An 8,180-nucleotide genomic window follows, 5' to 3' on the forward strand; every position below is an offset into this window, starting at 1 on the left:
AGGCCTCAGGTTTGAACGTACAGCAGAGGATTAGAAAGGAGTGATTTTAATATTTAAATCATTCCAGTAAATGTTTGGAGTAAAAATGATTAAAGTTTTGATTTAGATAGATTTGTGTCAAATAATAATGTAGAGTCTCACTTAAATGTCCGCTAAGGTAAAACTATCCTTTTAACGTACGCTTTCAACGGATTAAATGCACGAACCAAAAGGAAATACATATGACAGTGCATTGTATTTCAGTTTCTTGCTTTAATTTGTTTTTATCTAGGCATTTCAAATCATCTACAGTTGGGCCAGTTTTGGTTTGCTTCTCTAAAGCATGTTAAGCCTCAGGTGACACGTCTTTGTCCCACTGCAGGTCGCTGGTCGAAGCAGATCGTAGAGTCGGGATGCTTGGAGGAAAATGGGGTTCGCCGGCTTTCACATGGAGATGCTGCTGTAGATGCTGCTGTAGAGCTGATCGATCTTCGCCTTGAAGAATTCCTTTTTTGTGCCAAAATTCATGATGATTTGTTTTTTCAAAGAAAACCTTTCTGTAGTGTTTTTCACAGCCTCCTTTACATTATTTCATCATATGGCACGGTTTTACAACATGTTGAAAAGTTGCATTTTTTTTCGACATAGTATACTATGGCGTTTCTTTGCGCCAAAATTCATGATGATTTTTTTTCAAAGAAAACCTTTCTGGAGTGTTTTTCACGGCCTCCGTTACATTATTTCATCATATGGCATGTTTTCACAACATGTTGAAAAATCACATTTTTCGACATAGTATACTATGGCGTTTTTTTGCGCCAAAATTCATGATTTTTTTTTTTCAAAGAAAACATTACCATAGTCTTTTTCATGGCCTCCTTTACATTATTTCATCATATGGCACGATTTTACAACATGTTGAAAAACCGCATTTTTTTTCGACATAGTATAGTAAGGCGTTTTTTTGTGCCAAAATTCATGATGATTTTTTTTCAAAGAAAACCTTTCTGGAGTGTTTTTCATGGCCTCCTTTACATTATTTCATCATATGGCACGATTTTACATCATGTTTCAAAAATCATATTTTTTTTCGACATAGTATAGTAAGGCGTTTTTTTGCGCCAAAATTTGTGATGTTTTTTTTTCGAAGAAAACCTTTCTGGAGTGTTTTTCATGGCCTCCTTTACATTATTTCATCATATGGCACGTTTTTCCAACATGTTTGAAAAATCGCATTTTTTTTTTCGACATAGTATAGTAAGGCGTTTTTTTGCCTCAAAATTCATGATGATTTTTTTTTCAAAGAAAACCTTTCTGGAGTGTTTTTCACGGCCTCCTTTACATTATTCCATCATATGGCACGTTTTTACAACATGTTTCAAAAATCGCATTTTTTTTTTCGACATAGTATAGTAAGGCGTTTTTTTTGCGCCAAAATTCATGATGATTTTTTTTTCAAAGAAAACCTTTCTGGAGTGTTTTTCATGGCCTCCTTTACATTATTTCATCATATGGCACGATTTTACATCATGTTTCAAAAATCATATTTTTTTTCGACATAGTATAGTAAGGCGTTTTTTTGCCTCAAAATTCATGATGATTTTTTTTTCAAAGAAAACCTTTCTGGAGAGTTTTTCACGGCCTCCTTTACATTATTTCATCATATGGCACGTTTTTACAACATGTTTCAAAAATCGCATTTTTTTTTCGACATAGTATAGTAAGGCGTTTTTTTTGCGCCAAAATTCATGATGAATTTTTTTTCAAAGAAAACCTTTCTGGAGCTTTTTTCATGGCCTCCTTTACATTATTTCATCATATGGCACATTTTTACAACATGTTTCAAAAACTGCATTTTTTTTTTGACATAGTATAGTAAGGCGTTTTTTTGCGCCAAAATTCGTGATGATTTTTTTTTCAAAGAAAACCTTTCTGGAGTGTTTTTCACGGCCTCCTCTACATTATTTCATCATATGGCATGATTTTACATCATGTTCAAAAATCGCATTTTTTTTTCGACATAGTATAGTAAGGCGTTTTTTTGCGCCAAAATTCATGATGATTTTTTTTTCAAAGAAAACCTTTCTGGAGTGTTTTTCATGGCCTCCTTTACATTATTTCATCGTATGGCACGTTTTTACAACATGTTTGAAAAATCGCATTTTTTTTTCGACATAGTATAGTAAGGCGTTTTTTTGCGCCAAAATTCATGATGATTTTTTTTTTAAAGAAAACCTTTCTGGAGTGTTTTTCATGGCCTCCTTTACATTATTTCATCATATGGCACGATTTTCCAACATGTTTGAAAAATCGCATTTCATTTTCGACATAGTATACTATGGCGTTTTTTTGCCTCAAAATTCATGATGATTTTTTTTTCAAAGAAAAACTTTCTGGAGTGTTTTTCACAGCCTCCTTTACATTATTTCATCATATGGCACGTTTTTACAACATGTTTCAAAAATTGCATTTTTTTTTCGACATAGTATAGTAAGGCGTTTTTTTGCGCCAAAATTCGTGATGATTTTTTTTTCAAAGAAAACCTTTCTGGAGTGTTTTTCACGGCCTCCTTTACATTATTTCATCATATGGCACGTTTTTACAACATGTTTCAAAAATTGCATTTTTTTTTTCGACATAGTATAGTAAGGCGTTTTTTTTGCCTCAAAATTCATGATGATTTTTTTTTCAAAGAAAACCTTTCTGGAGTGTTTTTCACGGCCTCCTTTACATTATTTCATCATATGGCACGTTTTTACAACATGTTTCAAAAATCGCATTTTTTTTTTCGACATAGTATAGTAAGGCGTTTTTTTGCGCCAAAATTCATGATGATTTTTTTTCAAAGAAAACCTTTCTGGAGTGTTTTTCATGGCCTCCTTTACATTATTTCATCATATGGCACGATTTTACATCATGTTTCAAAAATCATATTTTTTTTCGACATATTATAGTAAGGCGTTTTTTTGCGCCAAAATTCGTGATGATTTTTTTTTTCAAAGAAAACCTTTCTGGAGTGTTTTTCATGGCCTCCTTTACATTATTTCATCATATGGCACATTTTTACAACATGTTTCAAAAATTGCATTTTTTTTTTTGACATAGTATAGTAAGGCGTTTTTTTGCGCCAAAATTCATGATGAATTTTTTTTCAAAGAAAACCTTTCTGGAGCTTTTTTCATGGCCTCCTTTACATTATTTCATCATATGGCACATTTTTACAACATGTTTCAAAAACTGCATTTTTTTTTTGACATAGTATAGTAAGGCGTTTTTTTGCGCCAAAATTCGTGATGATTTTTTTTTCAAAGAAAACCTTTCTGGAGTGTTTTTCATGGCCTCCTTTACATTATTTCATCGTATGGCACGTTTTTACAACATGTTTGAAAAATCGCATTTTTTTTTCGACATAGTATAGTAAGGCGTTTTTTTGCGCCAAAATTCATGATGATTTTTTTTCAAAGAAAACCTTTCTGGAGTGTTTTTCATGGCCTCCTTTACATTATTTCATCATATGGCACGATTTTCCAACATGTTTGAAAAATCGCATTTCATTTTCGACATAGTATACTATGGCGTTTTTTTGCCTCAAAATTCATGATGATTTTTTTTTCAAAGAAAAACTTTCTGGAGTGTTTTTCACAGCCTCCTTTACATTATTTCATCATATGGCACGTTTTTACAACATGTTTCAAAAATTGCATTTTTTTTTCGACATAGTATAGTAAGGCGTTTTTTTGCGCCAAAATTCGTGATGATTTTTTTTTCAAAGAAAACCTTTCTGGAGTTTTTTTCACGGCCTCCTTTACATTATTTCATCATATGGCATGTTTTTCCAACATGTTTGAAAAATCGCATTTCATTTTCGACATAGTATACTATGGCATTTTTTTGCCTCAAAATTCATGATGATTTTTGTTTCAAAGAAAACCTTTTTGGAGTGTTTTTCATGGCCTCCTTTACATTATTTCATCATATGGCACGTTTTTACAACATGTTTCAAAAATTGCATTTTTTTTTCGACATAGTATAGTAAGGCGTTTTTTTGCGCCAAAATTCGTGATGATTTTTTTTTCAAAGAAAACCTTTCTGGAGTGTTTTTCATGGCCTCCTTTACATTATTTCATCATATGGCACGATTTTACATCATGTTTCAAAAATCATATTTTTTTCGACATAGTATAGTAAGGCGTTTTTTTGCGCCAAAATTCATGATGATTTTTTTTTCAAAGAAAACCTTTCTGGAGTGTTTTTCATGGCCTCCTTTACATTATTTCATCATATGGCACGTTTTTCCAACATGTTTGAAAAATCGCATTTCATTTTCGACATAGTATACTATGGCGTTTTTTGCCTCAAAATTCATGATGATTTTTTTTTCAAAGAAAACCTTTCTGGAGTGTTTTTCACGGCCTCCTTTACATTATTTCATCATATGGCATGTTTTTCCAACATGTTTGAAAAATCGCATTTCATTTTCGACATAGTATACTATGGCATTTTTTTGCCTCAAAATTCATGATGATTTTTGTTTCAAAGAAAACCTTTCTGGAGTGTTTTTCATGGCCTCCTTTACATTATTTCATCATATCGCACATTTTTACAACATGTTTCAAAAATTGCATTTTTTTTTCGACATAGTATACTATGGCGTTTTTTTGCGCCAAAATTCATGATAATTTTTTTTTCAAAGAAAACCTTTCTGGAGTGTTTTTCACGGCCTCCTTTACATTATTTCATCCTATGGCACGTTTTTACAACATGTTCAAAAAATCGCATTTTTTTTCCACATCCTATAGTGAGGCGTTTTTTTGCGCCAAAATTCATGATGATTTTTTTTTTCAAAGAAAAACTTTCTGGAGTGTTTTTCACAGCCTCCTTTACATTATTTCATCATATGGCACGTTTTTACAACATGTTTCAAAAATTGCATTTTTTTTTCGACATAGTATAGTAAGGCGTTTTTCTGCGCCAAAATTCATGACAATTTTTTTTTTCCAAAGAAAACCTTTCTGGAGTGTTTTTCACGGCCTCCTTTACATTATTTCATCATATGGCATGTTTTTACAACATGTTTCAAAAATTGCACTTTTTTTTCGACATAGTATAGTAAGGCATTTTTTTGCGCCAAAATTCATGATGATTTTTTTTTTCAAAGAAAACCTTCCCACAAGCCCAAAAACACACCACAGTAGCACCCTAAAGTAAAACTACCAATGGGTTCCCTGTTTTCCTTTGTGAACAATTCAAAGGTCCCTCTCTATCTCCCTACACATCCACCAACCACTGGAACACATCTCCAAAGTTCTGCCGGGCCAGCTCAGCTTCCCCTCAGAAGAAGTGCTGCCACCTGCCAGATGAAGGAGCCTTTTGAGAGGCAGCTGGCATCGTGATTGGACTGTACTTTGGTCTGTTCCAATCCAGCTTCAGCTCCAGAGACGGCAGGCGGGACGAGTCAACGGAGGCCGGATGGACGAAGGCATGCAGCTGAGTACAATCCAGAAAACAACAGAGGAGGAGTGCAGCAGCCCAGAGCCAGAACAAGCAGAGTGGCATGGTATGTCTCTTAGAAAACATCATAGTATAGCCTTTGGGATGAAAAACGACATAATATACATCGTATATTGTACAAATAACAAGTCAAAGGAAAGAGACATCAACTGTAGAATTGTAGTAATTGTGGGCTGGCTGATTTACTGATTATCAGTATTTTATTTTTTACTGATTTACGGTAATAAATAGGGCTGCACAGTGGCGTAGTGGTTAGCACTTTCGCCTTGCAGCGAGAAGATCCCTGGTTCGCGTCCCGGCTTTCCCGGGATCTTTCTGCATGGAGTTTGCATGTTCTCCCTGTGCATGCGTGGGTTTTCTCCGGGTACTCCGGCTTCCTCCCACAGTCCAAAAATATGCTGAGGTTAATTGATTACTCTAAATTGCCCGTAGGTGTGAATGTGAGAGTGATTGTTTGTCTATATATGTAGCCCTGCGACAGACTGGCGACCTGTCCAGGGTGTCCCCTGCCTTCACCTGAGTCAGCTGGGATAGACTCCAGCCCCCCCATGACCCTAGTGAGGATTAAGCGGTGTATAGATAATGGATGGATTACGGTAATAAATACATTTAAAAATGGTGCTACTTTGGCTCTGAACCTTCATCTACCTGTGGTCACTCTGTCTTCTGGAGTGATTTGATTGGTTATACGTCATGAATAAAACTCCTTTAACATCTGTAAACAAAACAAAAACGTATCAAAAAAGTTTTCTGTTAGAGTTTGTGTTCATCTAAGTTTAACTCCAAGATTTTAAATACTTTCATTTACTGCAAATGAATATCTACTCCAAATGTCTCACTAATAATCATTATCAGCCTTAAAAACCCACAAAACACCCTTCTATACTCGACCACACTTAGTACAGTCTGGTTCCCCCTTCTATAAATCTGCTTGGAATCTTCCACTTCCTGTTTGTCAAAGTGGCCTTCTACCTGGACAGGTTTTGTTGGAGCTCATGCAACAAACATTTTGGGTAACTGCACTTTAATATGGATGGATGACACTGAATTAGAGTCTGTTTTAATGAGACTGAGTTAAGATGTGTAGCTCTGTCATTAAATAAGAAATTATTCCTCGGAATTCACAGAGAAAAGTCTGAAATGTTTGCTAGGTTAGGATCCCACATGTTCTTTGGCTCAGCTAAAGCTAACTCTCTCCAACTTCTGGATCTCTTGAGTTGCTTGTTGTTAAAATATCTTGCTAGAGGTGCTGAAGCTCAGAAAGTCTGAGATGTTTGTTCAAAATAAGCTCATTCTCAAGTCTTATCTGAACTGTCCTCTTTTGTTTGAACTTTCCCTAAACTTAAGAGTTAATGACAGAGCAGCACATCCAGACTCAGTCTCATTTATGTAGAGATTAAACTTCAGTGTCATTCATTGATGTTAAAGTGCACTTTTTCAAATGTTTGTTGCACATGCTCCCGACCAAAGCAGTCCAGGTGGAAGACGATGTGAAGAGAAAGCTCCAGAGAATGAATATCACACATTTACGTTGGAAATAAATGTCCTTTAATTAGACATTGTCATGCAAAAGTTGGATTTCCCTTTAATGATGTTCAAGTCTTTGTTGAGTGTTTTGTTGATGTTGGTTTCTTTTATTTTAGAGTATTCTTTGATTTTTAAATGTTTTCTGACAATCGGCCCCAAAGATTAAAACCTTCTACGGCTCACAAGCTGCAACAATTCACACATTATCAACTGTCTTTCTGACTAAACTAAGATAAAAAGTGAAAAACTTTCTGATTCCTGCATCATGAATGTAAGTATTTTTGGTTTTTTATGACAGTAAACTGAATATATATGGGTTTGACATTTTATAAACCAAAACAAGAAATGAATTACTGGAGAAAACAATCAATAGATTAATGGACAAAGAAAATGTGTTTTCCAACATATATGGCTGAATTACTCCAACATTACAAGATACATACACTTTTAATTCAATTTTATTCATATAATGCCAATTACAGGGCAAATTGTCTCAAGACACTTTATTTTTATGTTTTTTTGTCATATTTAAAGTATGACAAAGTAAGAAATTTAAACCTCTTGACTAATCCAATTTATTATCTGGTTTTTAAGAGACTAATTGACAACTAAAATAACTTTCTCTACTAAAACTAATAAACATGATGTCAAATAGAAGGAAGAGTTTTAAATACTGCAGTCCCACAACGACAAGAATAAAGTGTGTCAACAAAAACTAAATCTGCTGGTGGATTCCATTAATGTCCTAAGAAATGACAATAAAATGTGATACTAAAGTTTTGTGGTGCTAAAAATGTCAAAGTAAAGATATCAAGTTGAAGATGTGGATGGAGGTTGATAAAAGTTGACCTCCCTTCATTTCTCTGGAGTCGACTCCATGGATTTTATGGATGGTGGTTAAAGACCTGCTCTTCTCGTCGTCTTCCTTCGAGTCGCTGTAAAAAGTCAGTCCTTCCTGGCCGACTTCAACACCTCTTCATGACAACTTGTTCTGCCTCCGACCTGGTGGAAACTCCAGAAACTCGGGAAAACCCTTGGAGACTCGAAGGACTCGTGGAGACTCGAAGAACTCGTGGGGCGGGGGAAGGTGTGGTGGGTGGTGGAGGGAGGTGGGGGAGTAGAGGGGGGAGGCCGCCACCCACCTCCCCGCCTACTCTCCGCCC

At 35.0% G+C, this 8,180-nt stretch overlaps 1 long non-coding RNA gene across 1 annotated transcript in view; it reads left to right on the top strand.

Moving 5' to 3' along the window:
• The window catches only part of LOC118469578 (uncharacterized), an 82,563-nt gene extending 74,826 nt beyond the window's left edge, over nt 1-7,737 (top strand). Inside the window, exon 4 of the long non-coding RNA XR_004846483.2 lies at nt 362-7,737. This is a non-coding gene — a long non-coding RNA (uncharacterized LOC118469578). The remainder of the gene's footprint in view (nt 1-361) is intronic.
• The last annotated feature ends 443 nt before the right edge of the window (nt 7,738-8,180 follow it).

This window comes from Amphiprion ocellaris, chromosome 13, assembly GCF_022539595.1.
Source record: "Amphiprion ocellaris isolate individual 3 ecotype Okinawa chromosome 13, ASM2253959v1, whole genome shotgun sequence".
Lineage (NCBI taxonomy): Eukaryota > Metazoa > Chordata > Actinopteri > Pomacentridae > Amphiprion > Amphiprion ocellaris.